Genomic DNA, 13,866 nt, shown 5'->3' with positions numbered 1-13,866 from the left:
TCTTGTTGGACCACTTCGTGTTGCGTCGAGCCTTCATTGCTGGGACAGTCTCTGGGTTTTTTAACACAACTGCATGCAGATTTCCTACAGGGTTTCCCGCCTTCCTGCGAGTAGCTGCGATCACCTAGTAGGGTAGTGGCGCACAAATACCACGCCTCATCTACTCCTTGGGCGGTCCAGGGTCACCCCCCAATCATTTTCCCTTTCTGCTGGGCTGTCATCTTCCTATGTTCACTGAGCCAATGGTGTCTGTCTGCAGGGGTTCGTTTGCCTTTTTCCGAGTCTTCCTCGCCAGTATTTTCACTACTGTCTCCGACTCTGCCTCCATTGTGGAAAGTTCATTTGTTGTTTTTTCCACTGTGGGGGAGGAGCTTTGTCCGTTTAGGATTCAAGCACCTGGGCAACGGATCCCGATCGCCACACCGAGAAAAGAGGGACTGTACTTGCCAGGTAGTTCAACCTCATAGGAACCGAATTTCAGGGAATCAACATCGTAACTACCTTTGGGTTCTTTAGGGGTCAATTATAGGAGATATTAACCTACATGGGTATCTCTGGTCTGGGGTTGAGATTCCCTGGGAGGAAGTGTTTACCGCATTTCTCAATTGATAACACTGGGGGGTCTTCCTGCTTTATTGCAACCTCTCCTGGGACTTCTGGTTCTCAAACCGAACTCTCTCTCTTCACTGGTGTTCCCTCTTTTACTGTTGGGGCTGTTTGAAGCAGGATCCGCACCTGTGGGGTAGAACAGAGACTTACCTTCAATTTCCTCATACACGCAGCTTGCCTCCTGACGTGGCCCGCTTCACTTCTCTGGAACTTTCTACTCATCTTGGGACGCTTCTAACATGACTTTGGGCCTATTTACCTGCCTACATTTTCCCTGCACCTACAAAGGATTCCCCGAGTTCTAAGCCAAGAACTGGATGTTCAGTACTTACTGGGGGGGTTTAATGTGTTTTTGAGGGTGTGCTCTTCTCTCCTGTAAAAGTGAATACTGCATCTCATTTTTCGTGGGAGTGAATTGCACTGGTAATTGTTTCTACAATCTATCCTGATTTCTTGCAGGTCTTTGGCGGTGTGTGAATATTATTTTCTACCCTCTAGCCTTCTCTTTGATTGGGAGGCGTGCATGTGTATTAGTCAAAGACCTTGCCCTAGATGGCCAGAATTATTGTGCATTATCAGGGTTGGTTTAGGACCCAAATGGTCTATTTTTTCTGAGTGGTAAAACTCTGGTTCCCATTTCTTCCCACTGCACTATTACACAATTACACATGTACCTCGCGACTCTGCTACACCAGCTTGAATTAATTTGGCTAAACCCTGTTCATCAACTAGAGTGGTCTCTCAGAACCCTGCCACAGGGCTGGTTATGAAAAATCCATCTTCGCCTACAATATATAAAGCAAGACTGGGTTGTGTTTTTTGGACAATGTACTGTTGTTGGACAGGCACTAGGGATTGTTTAACTGTAGAATGCCTGCCCCCTCCCCCGTCACTATATTTTGTGTGACAGTGGACCCACATTAAAGTATAGGTATGAAGAGAGTCCTTAAAAGAGATTACTGTTTTTATAAATAAAATGTGGATGTTAACAATGTGTATTAATTATGCGCTAATGTGCGTATTTGAACTAATACAGATCTGTATGTGTAACATAATAAACTTATATATTTTCAGTATATAATTGTGGTGTATGCTTCAAAGGATAGCATGTGGACTAATTGTACCTTTGTATCACTCTGCTACGCCTACCAGAGTGTTTAGACTTGTCGCTCTGCCATGCTACTTTCCTTTACAAGAGGTTTGGCTTGGTGCGTTATCCACTCCCTCAAGTTGTACAGGGTTGAGTGCGTTTGTCCCTCCCAACTGAGGGTGTACTAAAAAGAATGGACTACAGTCAGACTGCCTGAAGCATTTTGTTAATTTTAGGCGCTCCACAGAGATGCAACATGTCCATTGGGAGCCCACGTGCAGCACTCATTTGTTTGTCTGTACAGGGAACCCCACTGGATGCCAATGGTTGTTGGTGCTGAAAGAGGAAACACTTCAGTAGGTGCTAAAGGCATGCAGGGCGGTCCAAATGCTGAAGGGGGTTGTTGGAGAAAGCCTGGGATCAAGAAATGCGCCAAGACAATTGCTCTTGATTTTTTGTTAAGGGTGAAACATTTTATTTTTGGTGCAATTATAGTTTATTAAAACCTTTAGCAACCGATTCTAGTATGATCCAATCAACAATACATTTTTTCACAATCAAGATATAAGAATTAACCTTTGCAGCAGCCATTCCTGATTAATCCTCATCAAATACATTTGAAAAAAAAGTAACTACTGCAATAATTAATGAAGTATTTTCCCCTCAACAACAGCGTCCACACTTCTTCCGCGGATAAGGTGGTTGCACCTTCCAAAGTTTTAAGGCTTCACCTCACTGATGAGGCCCAACAAGGCTGAAACCTGTGTATGGGGATGCTGTTGGTCCTCTTGTTCAGAGAGGAATTGCCATAGCATTTCGGTGCTGGACTGTGGGCGGGACAAAGACTGATATGCAAATGGATATTTCCCATCTGTGAAAGGTACAGTGAGCAAAACGTGTGTGCTGCAAACTCTCATCTCAGAACAGGTTATCATGTCATGTTCTTACTGGAGAGGAGCACCTGCTACCTTTTTTGAAATATTTGCAAGGAACTTGGGGTTGGTCACCCTGAGTTACCTGTGGGCAACCAGACGTGGACTCCCTGCTCACTGTGCTCAGAGAGGCACTGCTTCACCTCACTGATGAGGCCCAACAAGGCTGAAACATTTGTATGGGGTTGCTGTTGATACTCTTGTTCAGAGAGGAATTGCTATAGCCTTTTGGTGCTGGACGGCCCATGTGGGCGGGACAAAGACCAATATGCAAATGGATATTTCCCATCTGTGAAAAGTACATTGAGCAAAAAGCGTGTGCTGCAAACTCTCATCTCAGAATAGGTTATGTCATGTCATGTTCTTTCTGGAGAGGAGCGCCTGCTACCTTTTTTGAAGTTTTCCAATGATGCTTTTTCTTTACAGAATCTACATAAGGGGTCCCTGGGGCCACTCAAGGTTCTTACAGATAGCACCTCCTTAGTTTTATGAAGGTTAAAGCTAATCCTCCTAAACTGAGATCTATAAAAGGGTCTGGAAATGTCTAAGTATTCAGGAATGTTCCCCAAAGCTCTTATTTCGTTCAATAGATATGGAAACAATTTGCACTCATTTGCCTCAGCGCAGGTTAAAATCCAGTCTGCTTCCCACAAATTTCATTTAACCTTACCTGGATTGATCAGCAAATCATCGGCTGAGACACTAAGGTAGTCCAACAAATCTTTACAGGCGGACTCCCACCGCAAAACTGCATTTCCGGTTCCACTTTCAATCTCCGCTTTTATTAAGGCCAGAATTGGAGCAGGAGCCTCGTGAATGCATTTCCACTCTGCCATTACTTTCAGTGAGATTAACCCCAATTCCCTTCTAATGACCTGGATCGGCACAGATCTTGAGAGGCCCAAAATCATCTTCCAGAAGGCGGCCTGCAAGTTTGCCCAATGCTTCTTTGGAAACCACAGTAGAGTGTCTGAACCGTAGGTCAGGGTAGCAACAACCTTTGACCCATAGAATTCAAGTATTGGCAGCATCGAGTAACGGATATTTCTTTTCAATATTAGTTCTTGGTTGGCCACCATTATCGCTTTCCCTTTTAGGGTAGAGACATTATGAACTTCAACTCTACTGCTTCGCATCCCAAGATCCTTAAAGGAGTCTACCCTTTCTATTGATGTACCAAAGCACCATTTCAATAATCGTTTCTGCCTGCCTTTGACATTTTCAAAAATTAAGATCTTTGTTTTATATGCATTAATTTGCAAATCATTTTCTGAAGCATATTTTTACAGTCTTTTCAGCTGTCTTTGAAGTCCTATTACAGAGTGGTCCAACAGGACTAGATCATCCGCGTAAAGTAGGCGACCCACCACTACTCCTCCAAGTTTCGGTGGGAAACATCTAGTATCCTCCATAAAGAGACCCAGATCAGAAAGATAGAGATTCAAAAGCGAAGGGGCGAAGGTACATCCTTGTTTAACTCCCCACCAACATGTTGGTATTTCTTCAGCCAATAACCCCCTGACTTTCAATCGCACTCTCAATAAGGTATCCGTTTAGCGTGCTTTCAGTTGGTCGACCAAATCTTTAGGGCATCTCCAGTTTAACTATTTACACCACAGATGTTGTCTATTGAGGCTATCAAGCGTTGGCTAAATCGACAAAAGCTAATCAGATTTTAGTTTGTTCTCAAAGGTTTGTCCTTCAGCCCGGATAGCAACAAAATCATTGTGGTTGTCCCAAGCTCCCTGACGAAGCCTGTCAGGAACATATCCTGTTGACCTTCTCTATGTGACCAAACATTCAATCTCTTTAGCAGGAGCAAGGCCTATATCTCGCCCAGGACCTCCAAGAGGGCAATAGAGTGATAGCTGTTCGGATCGTCCCGATTGCCACTCTTGAATATTGGTACCACATTCGCAGTCCTCCATGATGTAGCTATATTCCGCACGGTCATTATGTTTTCAAATATCAAACATATCAGTGTGGCCCATTGCTCCGGATTTACTTTTAGGACCATGTTTGATAATCCATCCGGTCCTGGTGCTTGCCTACTTTATAAGACTGACTATATCTTCATGGTCATACGATATAGACCGCACAGGCGATATTTTAATTACCATTTCCGGGTCCGCGTATAGATTTATAAAGTGCTTTATCCAATCTGCCTCTAGCCCACCATTTATTTGTGTTAACCTTTGACATTTTTCCATAGATTTAATAAGGTCCCAAATTTCACATGATTTGTGTTTACGGATGGCTCTCATTTTTTCTGCATCCTGCTAAATCATAGAACTCTTATGCCAAATAAGCCTGTTTTTATATTGGTTTCTTAACCTCTTAATAACCATTTTTCGGTTTAAGATTGAGCAAAATTGAGTTTGTCGGATGGCTGTCCTCATGTTTGCTGATCATATACATACATGGTGATGTCTTGATGAAGTTGCATACCCAGATTTATATCTTATTAAGAAAGGTGCCAAAATTGGGATGTAGTCGACTGCACACTGTGGACTTAATATGGCCCTCATAGGTATATTTCTTGCATGCATAGAGACCAATTTGGCTATGTCTTTTTTAGCCATTTTTAGCCATTTACTTGATATGTCGCAGGACCACTTAGATGCAGTTCTTTGCCACTCTCACCTTTCACAACTTTTTGTTGTATACCTTACAGAGACGTTCGAATGAGCATGCACGCAGTGCCGGACCACTCTGTCAAAGGTATTGTATCTTGGTTTTCAAAGTTCAATCACTCATTTGTTGTTCAACTTCACACGCATTGGTTATCGCATGCATTTTAACACACTGTTTGCTTCAGTGTTCACCATACAATGTTGCTGCTTGCAACCTTAGCTTCAACACAGATCGATCTGGTATCAGTCTCCCCGACTGTGCTGTTTTTACTGGCACTGCTTGTTGTAGGAGCCAAGGACAGTACCACGGCGGCAAGCGATTCTCACTGCATTGGTTATCGACGTGGGAGAGCCCGGATACCTCCAACACACCAGGCAGGATTCTTCAGCCTCGTTTCCCGGTATTATGCTTTCTATTCTTGAGGGTTCAAAAAAGTAACAGTTCATCGTCGAAAAGGTCAAGGGCACTTCCCTCCTTGCGATACCCTTCTGCTTTGCCGTCTTTCTCCTCATGTTAAACTGCCATCTTGGAACTGCTGCTTCCTCATGTGTTTTGCCTTGCTCAGAGTGTGCTCTTGTGCTATGCCTTTTATCTCTGTGGGGAAGTGTAATGGAAGTCAGGTATGTGTGTGATGGTCAGTAATTTCCTGACCCTTGTATTGGGACATGTCATGTATATGGCTCGGGTGTTAGCCCGTTTTCTCTCATGGCAAGCTGTCCGTGAGAAAGTGTTTATATTGTGGGGGCGGGGTTGAGTTCCTAAGTATCCTACCTGGTAGGATGGGGTAAAGGTGTTACAGGGAAGGGGATACCACGTCTCACCATCCAGTGTCTCACTCACACTCCCAAGGACCCCCCATCCATGTGATCCTCCCACTGGTCCACCCCCAGTAACTGGATCCAACAGCGATGGCTGTGTCCTGGCCACACGGATGACAGATCCCCAGGGACTAGCTAGAGAGACACCTTTAGGTTTCTCACCATTGGCAATAGGGTTATTAGTATAGGCCCTTTTATTTTGACAAGACACCACTAGGACTGCCTTATTATTAGTTGATGGTCGTAGTTTGCTCCCATCTTTAGATTTAGGATCAGATGGGCATTTTTCAAACCCTTTTTGAAGTTCAATAAACACCCTTTAACTGTGGTCACCTGTGTCTGTCTTACTGTTGGTACCTTGCCTTCCTTACATGTTCATCCTCCTACTGTTGGATTAAGAAAGGTGGCAAACCATTCATCGAAGGCTTTTGAACTTTGGAAGCATAAGAATTTAAATGCATTCCTATGCATCTCCCTTTCTGACAATAAATGTGAGAAGACTTGCATGTTCTAAGAGGCTAATGCAAAGGTTTTATTGGTCTTCGTGGGGTGGGGTCAACTAATTATTGTGGCCACCCATTAAGGCTTCTGTTAGCCATGACCATGACTCTTCCACAAATAGCTCTGAAGGCCTTTGTTTTTTTAATTCAACCTTAATTTCCTGGCCTTCACTCCCTTGTCGTTTTACTGTCAAGACCAGGTCCAACATCGGTTGTTTGTGGTCGTATCCTTCTTCAGCAAAGCATGGACGCCCACTCAGACTTGACTTACCAACACAATCCCCCACGTTCACGACTTCTACTGAGTTCGTAAGGAAGGAAGTTGTCAACAAATCCCTATCTAAATGATTTACTGCGAGGAAACTGTTCGTATTGTGATGCATCTTCGGCCACTGAGTCGTTCAAAGTCGTTAAATCAAATCGCAAGATTTGAAGGCTCATGGCTGATGCCAATATTAGTTGTTTTACTACAGTCGCACGTAGATGCGATCTTCCCGTACAAATTCGATCACAGAAATATTTTCAGTATTGATTTGTCGAGAGTTAGGGACACAATGGAAGAGCATTAACATGTTATGCTTATTCAAAATAAAGTTTAACGCTCTATCCACTACTCTTTCTAATCTAAAACAGCGTAGATAATCGCTCGTCTGAGTTTTCTTTTGGATATTTTTTTCCACGTCCTTCTTAGTTTTGATGAGCCCATTTGGCGAGTGATTGGGATTTTTACTGCCAGAATACTCTGTAATCATACTTCCATGGTTTTAAAGATGCTCAAATTCTTTAGTAGCAATTTCTCAGCCGGAAAGAACTGTGGTCGTCTTCAGGTACTACTCTCATTACTGACTGCTGCAGTGACAGGTTGATCGGGCATCATCTTTAGAGGCCCATCTCGATGATTAGTAGAAGCCACTCCATTATTTTCATAAGATCTTAATTTAGCAACAGCAGTGTCCCTTTTTTCGACTTATGTCATAAAAGATTTTACTTGATCAGCCATACAAGTAGGCACAGTCAATGGAACCAAAGAATCATTTGTTGTCGATAGAGAAGAACAAGTTACTTCTTACCTTGTAACGTTCTTTCGACGGGATGTTCCTCCAACGTATTCCTCATCTTAGATATCTCCTTCCAGCTCTGCTGGCCTCGGAAAATTTTTTCTCTAGAGGGCGCTGCGCGTCGACGTCCTCCGAGTCGATGTCCCTCGACAGCCGCCGTATCGACGTTCGACGTCATCCTGCCTATAAAGGCCGCGCGCAGCGTCCGTTGCTCAGTTCCGTTTTGTAGCCCACAGTATTACTGTCTGGACTAGACTAATCACCCTGAAGGAGCGTAAGCTGCAACAACAAGGGAAGTAGAACTGCGGGGATGGATGGGAGGGTCGATGAGGAATACGTCGGAGGAACATCCCGTCGAAAGAACGTTACAATGTAAGAAGTAACTTGTTCTTCGAAGGGATTGTGTCCTCCGACGTATTCCTCATCTTAGATAGGCTCTCATAGCAGTATTCTATATTCGGAGGAGGGAGTACTGACTTCACGCTGTCTTCTATTGATGAATAGAATGCAGTACAGCCCTTCCAAACCTAGTCTCTTGACTGGAGGAGGAATCCAGATTGTAAAAACGTGTAAAGGTATGGACAGACGACCATGTAGCGGCCGCACATATGTCTTTAACCGGCACGCCTCTTTTGAGGGCCAATGAAGCTGCAATACCTCTGGTCGAATGAGCCCTAAGGTTTTGAGGGGGCTCTTTCCCTGCCAGTTTATAACATTCTAGAATGGCTAGAATGATCCATCTGGAAATGGTCTGCTTAGTTATTAGCAACCCCAGCTTGTGACCTGTGTAACCTACAAACAGCTGGTCTGCCTGTCTTATCCTGGCTAGTCTACTAATGTAAAAACTTAAAGCCCTCCTAGGGTCTAGTCTGTGTAACCTCTCTTCCTCTTTCCCCGGGTGAGGAGGAGGATAGAAAGATGGTAGGGTAATCTTCTGAGTGATATGGAATTCAGAAACCACCTTTGGGAGGAAATTAGGCTTCACTTGCAGGACAACTTTGTCTTTGTGAAAGATTGTATGAGGGGGTTTACAAGAAAGAGCTTGTAATTCGCTCACCCTTCTAGCAGATGTAAGTGCTAATTATAAAACAGTTTTAAGGGTAAGGAATTTTAACGAACAAGAATGGAGAGGTTCGAAAGGTGTACCCATCAGGAAAGTTAGTACTAGGTTTAAATCCCATAGGGGAACTTGGAATGGTCTTGGGGGATAAACATTGGTTAACCCCTTTAGAAACTGTATTACCAAGGGTAATTTGAAATAGGATGGTTCTTCCGCAGTACGCTTAAAGATGGATAGCGCTGCGAGATAGCCCTTAAATGGTGCCAATTTGAAGGCCTGAATTTGCCAAATATAGTAGGAAGGACAAAACCATTGGTGTACCACATGAAAGAGGGTCAATATTCTGTTCTCTACACCAGCTGCAAAATCTGTTCCAACGGCAGCGGTATAAAGACTTTGTTGCTGACCTCCTTGCCGAAAGCAACACCTCCATAACATCATCAGGGAGGTCCCAATCCTTGTACCTCAGCCGTTCAGAAGCCAAGCGTGAAGGTTGAGGGTTTTGATGTCTGGATGGAGAACCTGACCTCCCTTCTGTGAGAGTAGGTTCTTTCTGAGTAGAAGTCGAATTGGAGGGCAGATGGACAAGTCTAGAACGTCCGGGTACCACGTTATCCTGGCCCAATCCAGGACAATTAGGATCATGGTTCGCCGGAATCTTCTCAACCTCCTGATCATTTGAGGAATGACAGGGACCGGTGGGAACGCGTACAGAAGCAGAAACTCCCAGTCCACTATGAACGCGTCTCCCAGAGCTCCTCTCGGAGGAAATTCCCTTGAGCAGAACAGGTCGCATTTCCTGTTTAGGCTGGTGGCAAACAGATCTACCTGAGGGGTTCCCCAAAGGGCGAAGATCTCTTGAAGGACTTCCTGAGCTAGCTCCCACTCGTGGGAGACTGTGTTCTGTCTGCTCAGAGCGTCCGCTGTCAAGTTCTTCTCTCCGGCTAGGTGAACTGCCGATAGAGAGATTCCTTCTTGGATTGCCCAAAACCAGAGCTGCATCGCCTCTCTGCACAGGGGTAGTGATCCTACGCCTCCTCTTTTGTTGAGGTAATGCATGGCCACCGTGTTGTCCGTCATTATCAGGACGTTCTTCCCTTGTACAGCTGGCAGGAAAGCCTTCAGCGCAAGTCTGATGGCTCTCAGCTCTAACAGGTTGATGTGTAGTCTGGACTCCGATGGAGACCAACGACCGCTGATGGTCAAGTCGTTGGCGTGGGCTCCCCACCCCGTGAGTGAGGCATCCGTGACTACTGTTATCTCCGGCCAGGGTTGCCAAAACTGTTCTCCTTTCAGAATGTTCTCCTGACAGGCCCACCACTGAAGGTCTCGAGCCACCCTGCCGGGAACCTGAAGAAGATCTGTCATTCTCCCTGAGAATTGTGACCACTGAGTCCTCAGTGCCCACTGGAGGGATCTCATTCTCAGGCGAGCCTCTGGCACAAGGAAAATGCAGGATGCCATGAGGCCTAGCAACCTCAAAAAGTCGAAGGCTGGGAGACGTTGGGCATGCTGGAACTTGGTACCCATCTGTAGAATATCTTGAGCCCTCACCTCTGGTGGCGAGGCTTTTCCCAGGGAAGTATCCAGGATCGCTCCTATGAACTGGAGTCTCTGCGATGGTATCATTTGTGACTTCTTTAAATTGAGGGAGAAGCCCAGTCTGTGAAGGAAGTGGCACACGTGATTTAGCTGGATCTGAGCTTGTTCCGGAGAAACAGCCCTGATCAGCCAATCGTCCAGGTAGGGGTAGACGTGAATCCCTTCCCTCATTAGACTTGCAGCCACTACCGACATTAACTTGGTGAAGACCCTCGGGGCGGAGGTCAGCCCAAATGGCAGCACTCGAAATTGATAGTGAGAGTTGCCAATTGCGAACCTCAGGTATTTCCTGTGTTTGAGATGGATAGGCACATGGAAATAAGCGTCCTAAAGGTCCAGAGATACCAACCAGTCCTGGAACTGAAGGGCCTGGAGGATCTGAGAAAGTGTGACCATCTTGAATTTGTCTTTTCTGAGGAATTTGTTCAATTCTCGCAAGTCCAAGATGGGTCTCAGTCCTCCGTCTTTGTTCGGAATGAGAAAGTAAGGGGAGTACCAGCCCTTGTTCCTCTCCGCTACAGGTACCGGTTCTATGGCACCTTTCTCTAGCAGGTCCAAAATTTCCTGCAAGAGGAGCGGATCTGGAGCTTTCTGAGAGCTGATCCCCCGGTGGATGACTCTGAGGTATACGTAGGAAAGGCAGGCAGTAACCTTGGGCGACTGTTTCCAATGCCCAAGCATCTGACGTGATAGCCTGCCATACCGTCAGATGTCGAGTCAACCTGCCTCCTACAGGTGTCCTGTGAGGGGAGTCCTCCGAGTGGTTTTGGGGCGGCTGATGCAGATGCCGATGGTAAAGAGGCACCTGCTGTTGCTGCGGCTTTAGAATATATACCCCGTCCACCTCGGGTAGTTCTTCTTTGACCCCTTTGAGCCGGTCGTCCTCTACCTCTTCCGAATGCGGAGTAGAAGCGAAAGGACTTGCCCCTCGCAGAGGTTCCTGTGGGACGAAAAGGAGTCTGACGGATTGCAGCTCCTAGGGATTTTGCTGCAGCTTTTGAAGTTTGCAGTTTCTCTAAACTGTCATCCGCCTTTTTCCCGAACAAAGAAGAGCCATCGAATGGCATGTTCAAGAGCCTGGCTTGCACATCTGGGGCAAAACCCGACTTTCTCAACCAAGCGAATCTCCTGGTTGATGTACTTGCCGCCATTGCTCTGCTGATACTGTCAGCCGAATCAATGCCCGTCTGGAGGGATTCGCACATAGCGTCTTTACCGTCCTGTATAATATTCAGGAACGCATCCCTTTCTTCTCCCTCCGGGATGCAGTCAGCCGCTGTAGAAGCACACTCCCAAAGTGTATGGCTGAACCTAGCAAGGGTGCAAGTAGCATTAACAGACTTTAACGCCATGCTACATGCTGAAAAGACTTTCTTTGCCATAGCTTCATATTTTTTATCGTCCCTGTCCTGTGGGACTGTAGGATAAGCCGTCTTGACATCGGTAGAGGATGCTGCTTGTACCACCAGACTTTCTGGGGATGGGTGTTTAGACAAAAACTCTGGGTCTGTGGAAGATACCCTGTACTTTTTAGACAGTTTTTTATTTACTGCTGGTATTACATCTGGGGTTTCCCAGTTTGTCATGATCTTTCTCTGAAGAGCTTTATGAAAGGGCACCACAGGATCCTCTTGTGGGCCTTTGTCAAGAATATCCGTGAGGTCATCTTGTTGGAAAGATTGTGAAGGTGCAGACCACCCCATGAACTCTGTAATCCTGGCCATTAAGGCTCTGTAGGGGGTTTCAGCATGCTCCCCCGTGTCTGGCTTAGCAAACTCCACCTCAGGGGAAGTGTCTAACCCACTTGCCTCATGTAAAGAATCATGAAGATCCTTTAATCTGCGCTCTTCAGAGGAAAATTCCTCTCTAACTGGGGTTACAGGTCCCTGTAACTCAAATGTGTCTTGTTCAGACAAATCACCCTCTTCTAAAATTGAGGATATAGTTCTCAATTGTTCTGAACTCATAAAGGGAGTAAATCCCATTTCCAAGGCAGAGGGTGCCGAACTTGTCATTATTGGCCTCGAAAGCGTCGATGTCGTCGACGCCGAAGGCTTCGAGCGTGGCGTCGAAAACAGAGGTGGAGGCCTCGAGGACCTCGACAGAATTGGAATTCTACTCGACAATATCGAAGCCATCGACGTCGAGGGCCTGGGGATAGTCACTGGATGTGTGGTAACCGTGACTTTTCTTGGCGTCGACGTCGAGTCGACAGACCAGTGTGTCGAAGGTCCCCTCGACAACGGCGTCGAAGACATCGACCTCGACGGGACCTTCGTCGACGGCGTCGACGGAACCTTCGAGGAAGGTTTGGAGGTCATAGTCCTGCTCGAGGGTTCGAAACGCGCTCGAGAGGTTTCTTTCGCCGGGTACTGCGACTCGCGGTGTTTTTGACCTTCGGGTCTTTCGACCAGAGCATCGCTCTCGGCAGTCTTCGAGGGGGTCGAGGCCGCTTTCTCGAAGACGCTCATCATATTCTTTCGGAATTCCTCCCATTCAGCCCGGGAACTATGTTTCGTGGGGCAAGGGATTCTTTTTGGCGAAACAGAGGAAGAGGAAGATGGAGAAGGGGATCTTCGACGTCTCCTCTTCGAGTGCTTCGATCTCGAGGAGTGATGAGACCCACTCCGAGACCTAGAGCGCGAATGGTGACGAGGAGACGAATGTCTCGACTTCGTCGACGAAGAAGAAGCTTTAAAAGTCTTACCTTTCTCCAGCTTCCCCCTACGCTCCTTCAGGGCCTTAGCTGTCATGGACATACAGTCCTCGCATTCCAAACAATGGTGTTCAGCTCCCAAGCACCACAGACAAATTCTGTGAGGATCGGTCAACGACATCTTTTTCCCACAATCTCGACATTTTTTGAAGCCGGATCGAGGAGTTGTCGGTTCCGACGAGGAAGCCATCGAGTACGGATCGAATAACTAGAGGTAAGTAGGATTAATCTGACTAAGAACTGAGCAACGGTATTCCGAGGCACTGAGTAAGCGTGGAAAAACGGAACTGAGCAATGACGCTGCGCGCGGCCTTTATAGGCAGGATGACGTCGAACGTCGATACGGCAGCTGTCGAGGGACGTCGACGCGCAGCGCCCTCTAGAGAAAAAATTTTCCGAGGCCAGATGAGCTGGAAGGAGATATCTAAGATGAGGCATACGTCGGAGGACACAATCCCTTCGAAATATGGTTTTGAACCTCATTAATATCCTCAATTTATTCTTCCAATTAATAGGTTGATAAATTTAACAATGTGTTCATAGTATCAACCTCTCAATTGGCGGGAGTGACAACTTCCTCAAAAAGCTCCTAGAATCATTTGACTGAACCACTGGCAGGAGTCTTTGCTGTTTATTAGTGACATTCACTAATTCTCTTCTCTTTAGTTTTCGGGCGAATAGTGGCTAGGAGTTTAATGTTACAACTTTCGTGTCCTTATCAGTCTCCAATTTGCTCTCTGCTGAAACAATTCAGAAACTTACAACTTCCACATTTTCTAGAACAGTCAGGTTTATGCCCTGAACAGTCACCAAGGGGACTGTATTTGCCCAATCTACGCCCTCCGTA

The 13,866-nt window shown here is 46.0% G+C and overlaps 1 protein-coding gene across 5 annotated transcripts in view; it reads right to left on the bottom strand.

Moving 5' to 3' along the window:
- Positions 1-13,866, bottom strand: part of ATAT1 (alpha tubulin acetyltransferase 1) — a 254,055-nt gene that overhangs the window by 114,461 nt on the left and 125,728 nt on the right. The gene's annotated exons all lie outside the window — the stretch shown is intronic.

The sequence above is a fragment of the Ambystoma mexicanum genome, chromosome 13 (assembly GCF_040938575.1).
Source record: "Ambystoma mexicanum isolate Mex_15411 chromosome 13, UKY_AmexF1_1, whole genome shotgun sequence".
Classification (NCBI taxonomy): Eukaryota; Metazoa; Chordata; class Amphibia; order Caudata; family Ambystomatidae; genus Ambystoma; species Ambystoma mexicanum.
The sequence above is the reverse complement of the archived record's forward strand: the minus strand, read 5'-3'. Positions and strand labels throughout refer to the sequence as shown.